The sequence below is a fragment of the Balaenoptera acutorostrata genome, chromosome 2, assembly GCF_949987535.1.
Source record: "Balaenoptera acutorostrata chromosome 2, mBalAcu1.1, whole genome shotgun sequence".
NCBI lineage: Eukaryota > Metazoa > Chordata > Mammalia > Artiodactyla > Balaenopteridae > Balaenoptera > Balaenoptera acutorostrata.
In genome coordinates, this window is record NC_080065.1 from 92,051,515 (window position 1) to 92,064,920 (window position 13,406).

General features: G+C 34.6%; 1 protein-coding gene across 4 annotated transcripts in view; it reads right to left on the bottom strand.

The window, feature by feature from the left end:
* Positions 1-13,406, bottom strand: part of FBXL17 (F-box and leucine rich repeat protein 17) — a 470,181-nt gene that overhangs the window by 289,916 nt on the left and 166,859 nt on the right. The window lies entirely within an intron of this gene.

A 13,406-nucleotide genomic window follows, 5' to 3' on the forward strand; every position in this document is an offset into this window, starting at 1 on the left:
GCATGTCAAAATTAATGACATAATTTGTGAATGTCAAAAGCAGTCACAGCAAATTAAACAGAAATTGAATGAAAATTTCCTCTGTGTTGCCCTTAAAATATAAAGTCAAAAGTTGTTGGTTATAGATAGCCAGTGGGAAGCAGCTGCATAGCACAGGGAGATCAGCTCAGTGCTCTGTGACCACCTAGAGGAGTGGGATGGGGAGGGTGGGAGGGAGATGCAAGAGGGAGGAGATATGGGGATATATGTATATGTATAGCTGATTCACTTTGTTATACAGCAGAAACTAACACACCACTGTAAAGCAATTATACTCCAATAAAGATGTTAAAAAAATTTTTTTAATTAAAAAAAAAGTTGTTGGTTTTCCCACTCTGAAGTCTTTGGAAATAAGTTTCACTCCTACAAATACTTAAACAACCCAGTTGGGTGTGTCTACTTTAAAAAAAAGAAAACGGTAATTTCACTAAAAAATTACTTTTACACTAAGATTTGGGATATTTTATTTTATTTTAAATGTTTATTTTATTTATTTTATTTATTTTTGGCTGTGTTGGGTCTTCGTTGCTGCCTGCGGGCTTTCTTCTAGTTGTAGCAAGTGGGGACTGCTCTTCGTTGTGGTGCGCGGGTTTCTCATTGCGGTGGCTTCTCCTGTTGCGGAGCACGGGCTCTAGGCACATGGGCCTCTGTAGTTGTGGCACACGGGCTCAGTAGTTGTGGCTCGTGGGCTCTAGAGCGCAGGCTCAGTAGTTGTGGCGCACAGGCTTAGTTGCTCCGCGGCATGTGGGGTCTTCCCGGACCAGGGCTCGAACCTGTGTCCCCTGCATTGGCAGGTGGATTCTTAACCACTGTGCCACCAGGGAAGCTCAGGATATTTATTTTAAATGGACCTAGCTTGCAAATGTGATTCTTAAAATAAATGATTGCAGCTCGATGCTGATGATTATAATATATTTGGGGTATATTCTGGAATTTTCATCTGGATATGATTGCCACTTTTAAATAACAGCTTTAACAGAACTTTCAAAATAACACGTGTATATTTTTGATTACCTGCCTGAGGATGAATTGCACTGAAGATTAACTATAGTCCACGTTTAACCCTAGGCATTTTGTTCCACCTAAATGCTTACAGGACACCATTATCTCAACAATGAAATGAAATCAATGCCTATCAGTGCTAAAAACATGGAGAGGTGCATGTTAGGATTTCCTGCTACCTTGAATTACTATCTATCCCATGTTCTCCCCCATACATACTCCCAAGCCCATCAGTGTGGATCACCACAAATTCTAAATTCTTTACCAAGTACAGTGTGCACATATACAATCTATTTAGAGGATTGAAACGTAGTGTAAAACTAACAGTGACAAGTTAGCAAAGATAAATGTAACCATTCAAATTAAACATTAGAAAGATACTGTCAGTGGGGAAATAATCACAAGTAAAATATATGTGCATACAACAAGCAACAGGCGTGTAAAGTTATTGCGACTTTGTCCCTTTTTAAATAGCTACATTTTCAAAATGGGAGACACCATCAAGTAGCAGCAGTGTCTGTGTGGATGTCTGAATGTCTGTCAGGGCCTGCCTGGTGATAGTTTATATTTCTCCCCCTTTAACAAGCTTCACTGTTACATGTTACACTGTACTTGGAGACGGGTGGCTGCCAAAAGCCATCACCAAAAAAGAAAACAAAAACAAAGCTCCTCTATAACATAATGATGTCTCAGAACTGGAAATAAACTCATAAAAGAAAAATCTTGGAAACAAAAAGAAGATGTTAAAAAAAAAAAAAAAGAAGATGTACATCTATTTAAAGATATAAATTACTAAACATTTCTAATTCCAATAAGACCATAATATGCAAAATATTAACTGTGTGATAAGTAATATATATTTCTTTGAAGATATTTATCCCACAAACGTCTATAAATCTGCAGAAAAAAATGTTACAGAAAAACTCTTCCTTTTTTTCCCCAAATCATTACTAAATTTAATGAAGAAAGCCAGGGCATTGTCTTGACATATTTTGTCATCCCCTTTCCAAATAAACTGCTGCCACAAGGAGATGATGTTTCTCCAGGATTTTTCTCCCCTTGTCTTCATTCAGTTTTTTTTTAATCCAGCAAGGTTAACATGTTGTCAGACTAAAACTGTATCCAAGTACCTCACACATAAACCACACCCCTGTTAGAGAATTCAGTGTGTGCGTCTTTAACTCTTCAATTACATTTATAACGCATTTTTAAAGGCTATGTCTATATTCATTAAATGAACTTGACTCTTTTGACTGACTTATTTTGATTTGCTCTATTTCTTGATGAATGTGAACAGTTCATTTTCTTTTTCTTTTACCTTGAACATAAGCTTACGTTTACTAGGTTTATTTATATTGCCATCTAATCAATCAACACACATTTACTAAACTTCTGATTAGGAGCCCAGGACTATAGAAAAGTCAAAATTCCCAGATACAGTTTTAATTCCTATGCTGTTATCAATGTCACAGTCTAAGAAATTTACAATCCATCTGCGTGTAAGTTAAAACTAAAAGAAAAAAAATGCAACCTACTCTCTCTCCTCTCCCCAAACGCAGGAGTCTCCAGATATATACTCACACAAAACAAAATATTCATCTCTGTGTGTAATACAACAAAATATCAAAATATTAAAATACACTGGTAATTTGCTAATGGAAAAAAAGATTAATCAAAACCAAAAATAGGAATTGAGTTTAAATTCAAGTTAAAAGGAAAACAAATGGAAACTGTATTTCCCAAATGAAACTACTTCTCCAAATACCATAATAAATCATGGAGGAAATGCTCCCAGGCTTCATTTAACAGGCAATAAAACCCTGAGGCGGGTCTGATTAGTGTGGTGCTATAGTAAATGGTAAGATGAGATATGATATACATGTCAGAATCACCCACTAGTCTTAATTAGTTTATTGATGTATGGTTTCTAAGGTGATAGTTAAAATTTTTAAAAAAAGCATTTCAAAAAATGAAAAGACTACTACTTCTATTTGTAGAATTTTTTGTGGTATTTTCATCATAGGTATTAGTACCATTACTGCCTATAGGCCATAGAAGTTATGTCCTTACAAGACTTATTACTAAAAAACACAGTGTTGAAGGCAAACATAACAGTGATTAAGCTTCAGCCACAATTCTTCCAAAAGACAATCTCCTCTTTTTCCATTTCTCCCTAACTTCACAATAGGGTAGAAAGAGATCTATTCTGAATAATATGAAACGCCAAAAACTGTTTTAAATACATATAAAATCAAGGCCTTATATTTATGTATTTTTAATTTTGTATTCACACTATTCCTTTCAGAAGAACTGTCTCTTTTCCCCATGCATTTTTTAGGTGATTACCCAAGATTAAATAGTAACACTAGAAACTGCAAATGGATGTTATTTTATTGTAATATTTATTTTAATCAATGAGATGTATTTTATTATAATGCAATTTAGCTAGTACTTATATTCATAGACTCTACTGGTAGGTTTAACTGCTTATCGCAACCAAATGTATTTTTAAACTTAGAATAAGCTTTTGGAGCTAGTTTGATAGATGAGACTGAGGTCAGGCAGATCTGCATTCAATCCTGACTGCACTTACTAGCTGTGATGGCCAGCAAGATCTTTTACCTCTCTGAGTCTTTTTTTTTACCTTATCTATAAAATAGGGCATAATGATACCTATGTCACAGAGTTGATGTGATAATTAAATAGGATAATGAACAAAGCGCTCTTGGCACCTTGCCTAACTTAATACAAAATGTTCAACATAGAGCAGCTACAAAGTCAATGTCTGAATAACAAACTACACCAAAACTTCACAGCTTAAAAAAACTGCTCTTACTTGCTCACAACTCCCTGGGCTCAGCTGAGCAGTTCTGTGGGTTTCATTCACAGTACTGCAGGAATCCAAACGTTTGACTGAGGCTGGATGGTCTAAGATGGCCTCTTTCACACGTCTGACAGTTGACCCTGGCTGTTGGCTAGACCTCTATCTCCATGTGATCTCTCATTCTCAGAGAGACTACTCTGGGCCTCTTCAGGTGGGGCAGCTTCCAGAAAAGCAAGTTGCAAGGCCCCTTGAAGCCAAACCTTGGAAGTCCCACAACATAATTTCCACTACATCCTATTGGTTAGAGCAAGTCACAAAGCCAGCCCAAGTGCAAGGGGATAGAGAAACAGATGCCACCTCTCGATGTAAGGGAGGTCAATATACCAATGCACAAAGGCATGCATATAGGGATAGGGTAAATATGTGGCTATAATTTGCAATCTTCTAAAGTCTCCGAAATAGTGACAAATTTTATAGCACCTATGCTGTCTTTCAACTATAAATAATTGCAGAATTCATGTTTTAAAGGCCAAAAAGGAGTACTAGCTTGAGTTTTCCCCAAACTAGAGTAACACTGTTCTGCTACTTCAATGACAGATTCAAAAGAAGACCAACATCATTTAGGTTTCTTTGTTCATTTTTCTGTATTCTAGGAGTCCTCCACACTTCTTTATTTATTCTAATCAATATATTTATTTTCATCTGATTTGATATTTTTACCTTCAACATGAAGCTTTCTAATCAAACATTCCACAACAAACAGCATCACTGGGAAATCTGGATGAAGTATGCTGCACTTCTAGAAACTATGAAGTTTTGTAAAAGAATAAAAAATATATCCTTGTAAAAACTAAATATACTTTTGAAAAAAAAAATATATACTTTTGTTCTTCTCCATGAAAGTGATCACTAGAGAAAAATTTAGTTTTGTGACACAGTTAATTAGCTAGGCTTAGAGATCTATTCATACCGATTTAAGCAGAAATACAGAAAAATAAAGAAAATAATTTTTATATCTACTAACAAACAAAAAGTAGAATGCCAAAACAAAACTTGAAATTTAATTGACTGCATCAAATCTAATTTTAATGAATATCTTCCTAAATTTCTTGTCACAGACCCAGAAAGTCACAAAATAACTGCTACCAAGACTTCCTTTAACAGGTGTGTCTCTCAAAGATTCACTCCAAGAGCCACAGTCCTTAACACAATCCAATCTATTTGCTTTGGATAATTTCATGGGGCAGGACAGGCCACTAAACACGCTGCGTGATAAGAATGGCTCCTTAGGGAAGGAGAGAGATGAAGGAAATAGCTACTTGCTGTTTGACAATATGGTGAACAGAGAAGCAGTTTGGGGAATGACTAATTCCCCCACTAATGACATTCCTACATTTCCAATGAAGAACTGATTCCTAAAGTTGCCATTTTTTTTAGCTGAGGTTCTGTTACAATATGGCTTCATAAAGAAACAGTTGGAAACTCAAGTCGTTTTCAATTTTAGACAAATTGGTACTGCCCAAATTATAATGCTCAATAAAGGAAAACTTCAATAACATGAGGTATGCCTAATCTGTTTCTTAAGACATTTAAAAATCCTGATGATGTTAGGAGAAGCCATACAAGAACCCAAAAACACGTCTGTTAGAGAAAATGCCACTAGCCAGTGCCATCTTCGGTGGTTATTTCTCCCCCTATGTGAACAAACCTCCTTAGTGTGCATTATTGAAACTAGATAATTCTTCTTGATAATTAGAGATTAAAGATAACCCTGTGCTACAGTTGCTGAAAAGGTAATCTACTCGATTTATTTTTAAAGGGAATCTTGTGTGCTAAAGTACTCCTATTTTGCTTTAATTATTTCAAAGTCCCACATGGGTGATAGATCTACTATATAGGTTCATATGGAATAATTACCATTTTTGAAAAATAGTGACAATTCTAACATTCTTTAATTATATTGCTTACTAATCTTAATTGCCACGATTTCAAAAGACAGTTCCAAAGTGCATCTTGAACAAACAGAAAAGCAATTAGCCTAAATTAATTGCTTTGCTGATGTGATTTGCAGTAGGTATGCTTGGTGGTTTTGAAACTCCTGCCACTGCTTTCACAAGTTGATGTTCTGATGATATTTTAGCCTATTTTTGCACAAGAGCAATTAACCAGATAATTGTTCTAATGTGAACCTGGACTTAAATCAGTATGTTTAGGTTCATAGTTACAATTAACCAAATATTAAACATACATTTAAAGAGCAGCACTTAAAAGTGCTACAAGGAAGAATTAAGAAAAAATATGCAACAGTTTTCTCATACAGCCATACTTTTCTCACCAAGAAACAGAAAAAAAGCTGTAACTGTCTCCTCTGCCTCTTTTCAATTAATACAACGTATCATTACATATGAAAAGCAAATGAAGTTTCTGGATCTTCATTTAAAAGTATTCCAAAGACTCTATTAAAAAGGCAGAAACCAACGATTCAACATTAAAACCTAGGTATTGTTCCAAAAACGAAGCTATGGCTTTCAGATAAAAAGCATGCAATACATAAAGCAAGCTCTATCTAAATCAAGACAATGACATTGTCCTCACTTTATTAAGTATCAACTTTATTCAGAAATAAATAAATCTGGAAGAAGGAGGACATTTGAACCAATTGCCTGGATTTCGGCCAGAGTTCAAGCCAAATTTAAAAACAGACTTATACATCCTACAAAAGCAACATTTATAATTCCCTCAACACGTAGGTATTAAATTGCTTCTCTGAGCTGGGCTCTATGTGAGGTTCCAGGGGCTGAGGCTGGGGCAGAGGGCCAAAGATGAAGACGCAAATTCGCCCTTGCAAAGAGAGAGATTCATAAACAAAACATCACACAGCCACACAATGATATATGCCACCAGCAGACTGATGTGCTATGGATTCAGCCAACAGTAACGTGATACAGCACTTCATTACAACCACCATTATTATTTCATCTTTTCTTTAAATATAAAGGAATTCATATTCATTTAAAGGGAAATTATTAGCAGTGCAACTGTAACTGCTAATGAAACAAGTTTGCTTTTGTCAACTTCAGTAAGCAAGGAGTTATTTTATACTAACTTATTAAATATTTTATCAGTTGAGGAATGATATACATAAAACCTTTCCATCTTCGTGAGACAAAAGGGTTCAAGCTGAAAGTACTCTGTCATTCTTCATGTCTTCATGTATTCTTTTTTAATTTCTGAAAGGACCATCATACGGAAAGTAGCCCAGGCACATACATGTCAGGTCTGCCATTTTTAATTAATACCAATCAAGTTCCAGCTATTTCTCCTCTGGTTAAACATGTGTGTACCTATCTTCTAAGATATTTCTTTATGCCACTGTTCATAAAATATTTTAGGCTGAAGCAAAATCTCTTGCACTAAATTAATAACTAATCACAGGAGATATTTATCATCTCAAGCCTTTTACAAGGAAATTGTCAGATTTAATCACCTTTCTCATATTTTCACTATTTACTGGGCTTCATTTATCATACATTTTAAAATTTTGACAACAGTGAGTTATTTTAATTACCATTTCTGGTTGGGGATTAAGAATAAGACAACAGCTGGGGGGAGGAGGGGGGAGGGCAGGAAGTCATAAATTTGTCCGAACAGTCAATAAACTATTATCATTTTCATCAATAAGTGAAGATTTTGTTCATTGTTGGTAATTTTAAAATGGGTTTTGAGGTTAGGAAGCCTCCAAATTTATGAGTATACAGCACTGCATTCATCGTCATATATTGATACATTGTGTCCCATTCTTTCCCATAATTTGATCATGAATTCTGATTTCATAACACATAAGACATAATTTGTTAATCCCACAAACTAAGTGCTTAATATATACATTTACTCATCTTCATATTGTCTTAAAAACACAAAATCAGTGGCAGCATTTAGAATAGCACATCCAGGAATACCAATAATATGATTCTATAAAAGCTCTGTTAATTATTATTATTTGCAGAAATGTTTACTTATGCATTATTGCTCACTAGGAACCAAAGACAAAGCAGAAATTAAAAATTACCATTATACGTTGGAGCTATCATAAAAATTCGCATTTTTCTATATGACAAAATGTGAACATAGAGAATCAACAAGACAAACTCATCCACATCAAATCCAGTTTCCATCCCATCTCCAGAATTGGAGTTAAAAATCAAAGCAGGCTGACATAGATGAGATAAAGATGATCTCATATAGACTTCCTTTCAAGTGACTGTACTAGGTTAAATGCTCTAATGTTATATATCAATTAATATTTCCTTTAAAATGATATTCGGCAATTAGAATTATTGAAAGAACCAATATCAGAACCGATACCCAACAGCACTACATACCAAACAATGAAAAAGCACCTTTAATTTGAATTTCATCTGAGGATAAATGCACAAATCGCTTTATCAGAAAAACTTCTCCTTCTGTAGAAAAATATCATTAGCTATTTGAAAAATCACATATGCTAGGAAAACTGTACAGATTAGTTATGGCAGTTATTTTTTACCAAAGGTACTGAAACCTTCAATGAAGTTAACTTCCTTCTTTTTAACTCAGTAACAACTTACTCAAAGTATATACCACCCAGTATTCTCCTTCACTCTGCAACGATTAATTTGTTACAACTGACAGACAGCATTTATAGATAATAAAATATTTGTAAAAGTAAATGTGTATCATCACATGCTTAAATAAAATATCTACTCAAAATTCATTCTGAAATTCTTTTTGATATCAAGTATGAGCTAGATGTGGTATAAGACGCAAACACGAGCAATACCTTCTACTTTTCTTCAAGAAACTTAGTAAGAAATGAAGAGTGTTTATAAATGGAGTTGTTGGGGGAAAAATTGCTTTTTATTACAAAATTAGATGTTTTTAAAATCTACAGGTCTTATCTTAAACGTTTACCTCTCAGATACCCCATATGGAAAAGAGAAGGTTACACCCTAATGATGTTCAGAATGATCATGCATAGCCTGAGGTAGGAGGACCACATAATTGATCATCCAAAGCAGGACATCCGGAACACAGAAAGGAGCAGTGGCAGCACAAGGGCTAACCCTGACGGAATTCCAAAACAACAGGACTGGGCTGAGACTGTCCTCAGCAAATCAGGACATTAGGTCATTAGGTCTGAGTCAGAGTAAGGTGCTGGGAGACAGTGAGCCCCTCGTGGTTAGAGCTTGGACTTTGAAGACACAGAAAAATGAATTCCAGTCTTGGCTCCACCACTTACTAGTCGAGAGCAGTCTAACCTTTCTGGACCTTAATTCCTTCATTTTAAAATGAGGTTAATTTCTTCCTCAGGGTTGTTGTAAAGATTAAATGAAACACAGGGTGTAAACACTTAGCACACTGTATGGCGCAGATTGTAATAAATGGTAGCTATTATTGGCTGTTGTTATTATCCTTGGTTAAAAAACAAAAGAGAGAAAATATTATACCCTCCAACCTCAGGGGCACTACAAAAAGCAATCATGGTTTTAAAGAGAGGGTCTAATGGATAGAAGGACACCTAAGACATCATTTTTGAAGATGGTTAGGGGGCCTGAATAGTAGTTACCCCAATATCATACTATTCTTCTAGGGATGGTCGTACAAATAACTGTGACTATAAAAGAGAGTATCAATAAGCCAACCTCAAACAAGCGTCACTAGCTCAGAAAGGCTCCATTCTGTCCCTGCAACTCTCCTACAACTCAGTGAAATATATTTATCCTTTTTAAAAAAATATGAATAGATACAGAATATACTCAAAACTATGTAGTAAATTACAGAAATAACTAAAATTCAGCTTTACTAAAACTCCACCTAACCAGCCCAACCACATTATTAGGCACCAAAAGTATGCAGATAGACTGCTCAGCATTCTACACTGGCAGGAGATCGCTGCTCTAAATACCACCATGGAGCTGCTTCTATGGGCAGCATTATTTTAACCACCTCTTTATTTCCAAGTTTTCATGCCTTTATAGGAGCAAATTGTTCAAACTTCACACTCAATACTCCAAGGTGAAAAGTATTCCTCTCCTCCAGACCACTTAACTTTAATAGAAAACAAAATATTCTCCAACTCAAATTCAACCATGCCTGCTGGATTTAATGGATAGGTTTATCCCCCTTGGGCAATCTTTAAACCTCAGTCTCTAGGAGAATTAAGTAATATTAGGGGATTGAAATGAAATAAAATTCTAAGTCCACTGTGACGTGACCTTCACAGGAAGATGGCAGATTATCCATCCACCCAGTCCTCGAACACTTATAAATACAATATATAGCATATGTTCACAAAACAATTCTTGGAAATAAAACACAATGGGCACTCAGCAAATATTTTATATCACCAACACCTGCTCAAATCCTCTTTGAACTTTATTTCTAAATGTCACCGTTTTTTATTGAATCAACGGAAATTTTAAAGAAGAAACAGAATAAACATCCAGAGAAGATCAAGGGAGTTAGAAAAATCTTTATAGAAAGCCTCATTGAGTTTTACATGAGCCAGGATGCTGTCAGTCTCCCTGAAAGGGGTGGTGGAGTAATCTGTCACTCTACAACTTCAATCTCAGTATACCTAAAAGACTAAAAAGGGCTCTGCACAGAAAAAGAAAAGAGAAAGAATAGTCTTAAGATTTTTCTTAATATTATAAACAAAGGAATTGTGAATCAAATACTAAGCACTGCAAATAAATTCATTTTAAATCACAGGTTTGAAGTTGGAGTTAATTTAGTAAACTAGTTCAACTCCATTATTCAGGAAACTGTTTAGAACACTCGTTTGAACACTAAGTGGGAGTGAGTTCTCCATTTTGGAAGGCAGTCAATGAAAACGAAGGTTTTAATTTATTTTAAATGGGATTCTGTCTCCCTCTGTAACTTCAACATGTTGGCCAAAGTTCTGAGGCCTGAAATAATGAAGAACTAATTTAGGTAAACTAATCAACTCTATATTATCTGTTAACATATGTTATCAGACTCAATTTAAAAAGAACTACTTGATTTAAAATAAGAAATCTTTACCTAAAAATCTCTACATTCTGGATTTCAATAAGGGAGAATTCAATTCGTAGACTGGGTAAGGAACAAGTAGATAATATAAAAAAATAGGTCATGCTGGGTGGGAATAGTGGAGAAATTGGAGAATGGCCAACGAGAAAAGCCCATTACTCATCCTGGAAAAACTGTTGACATGAGAAAATGTGGGTCCAATGTTGCTAGATTTGCAACTTTCCCAAGAGAAGGCCAAAATTCAGAATTTTTATGTGAACTACCCCAATTTTTTTAAGTTGGTAACTAATTCAATTTTTAAAATATTGTATAGGCCAAACAAAACAGCTTTGTGGACCGGACTCAGCTGAGCCCACCAGTTTGCAATTTCAAAATGATGGTATTCAAAAGTTTTACTTAAAGAGAAGATATTTACAGTTACTATTCTAAACACAAGTACATATAAAGTGAAAGAGTAACATACTGTAAATGTTATTTTATACTTGAAAGAAACTGGTTGCAACAGTCTCAGGTTTAAAAGTCCTCAAATTTTAGAGTGTCCACTGATGCAACAGGTGCCTTTACATAAATATAAGATTCATACAGCAAATTAACTCCTTAAAGAAGGTATCCTTAGTTATCCATGTTCAACAAACTTATACACTCAACTTTGTTTTAAACTGCAAATTCAAAGAATAAATCTCTAGCTAGGCAAGTTCAACTAGTTGGCAGCATAACTGGCTTTAACAACCAGCCTGACTTTTGCTATGTTTTGTGACTTTAGCTGACAGATGCTAGAGAATCTTTCACTTCTCTTGTATTGTTATCTTCTGTTTTCCTAATTCATGAGCAAGCATGGTCAACTGTCATTGAAAGGATCATATATTAGATAATGGGTATATACATTATATGATCAAATTTTATTTTCAGGACTAACGTTAAAAATTGAAATTAGGGAGATTAATTCGCTCTTTGGTAGCCAATTTAAATATTAAAAATAGCTTCCGTAAAGATCTATTAAAATCAATTAGATTTCACTTAATTCTTCTTGACCAAAAAAAAAAAAAAAAGCCATTATAGGCATATTACTATAAAGATGCTCAGAACCATTCACGTTTTTATATATCTGTTTTTTACATCCAAAGCATGCTGCTTCTGGACTCTATACCAAACATACAAAAACAATGAAGACCAAATTCGACGTGACATAACAAAGGATTTATATCAAATACAAGTAAACATTCCAATAAACTTACAGTCAGAGAGAGTAGAGGAGACATAATAACCAGATGTTTAATTTAAATCATTGATAGAAATAGTCAGTGTCCTCTTTTCATAAACCACTTGGATTTTATTTGTATTCAAAAGCAATGGTAAATGTCAAACGACTACTAGACCATCCTTCTGAATACAAGAAAATATCACGCTGTTTAACTCTCTAAACACAAAAAGTCCTTTTAGAAAACAAAGATAAAGAACAGCATGTCTCAGTCACACAGATCAATTCAAGAACCACAGAATGCTAAAAGGTTTTATGAGCTTAACAGTAAAGACCTTCAATTACTAAATATTTTAAAATTTTGGGCTTCAAAAAAAGTTTATTGATAAAATCTTTTAAAATTCAGGATAAATCTTATATCTAAAGATCTGGGAAGAGTATCAAAGTTTATCTTCATGTGAGGAATCCTTTATTAAAGCTAGCAGCATTAAACATAGATCCTTTTCACAGGTACTACGCTTAAAATAGTATCTAAAGGTTCTATTGTAACTTTATTATGGAAGAAAACAATGAGATTAGTTTAAAAAAAACTAAGAATGTTACATATAAATGTCAATTGTGTGTGAACCCAGCTATGAAAGGGAAATTGACTCATTAGCCATTTGCTTTTTCTTGTTTGTCCCCATCCAGTTTTTACTGCAGCAAAGATGGAAAATACGTACAACTGGAAAAGCCAAAGAAAAGTCAAACAAATGGGCTAAATTTAATAGGAATAGTATGACCTTCCGCTGACAAAAGATGTTGAAAGGATTGAATGAGAACACATGTAAAGTGTCTATCAATTACCTGGGTAATAAAGGTTACCTTCCCCTCTATCCTTACAAGGCTCACTATTATCTCACTCATTAAGTCTTATGTCACCTAAAGAGAAAACCTTCTGAGAGCAGCAGGGACTCAGTGCTCCACAGTCTGAGACACAGCACCAAGTATTTAGTAGGGGGTTAATAAATGCCTCCTGATTTACTAGAGGATAATAATAATGAACAAATGTAAAACAGACGCTAATTGATAGGCTAAATGCATTAGTGCATTCCAGTGTCCTCTATATGAAAGGTTGCTAACCCATCTCGGCTAAGTGCTGAAATTATAATTAAGTCTGATGGGAAGTCCTAGATTTATACCAATATAATTACAAATATTACTTAGCTTAGTGATAGAGTATGGCAAGAACAATGAGCTGAGTAATTTAGATGATACTACAAAGTGGGTTTTAATGTTTGAAACTCCTATTAC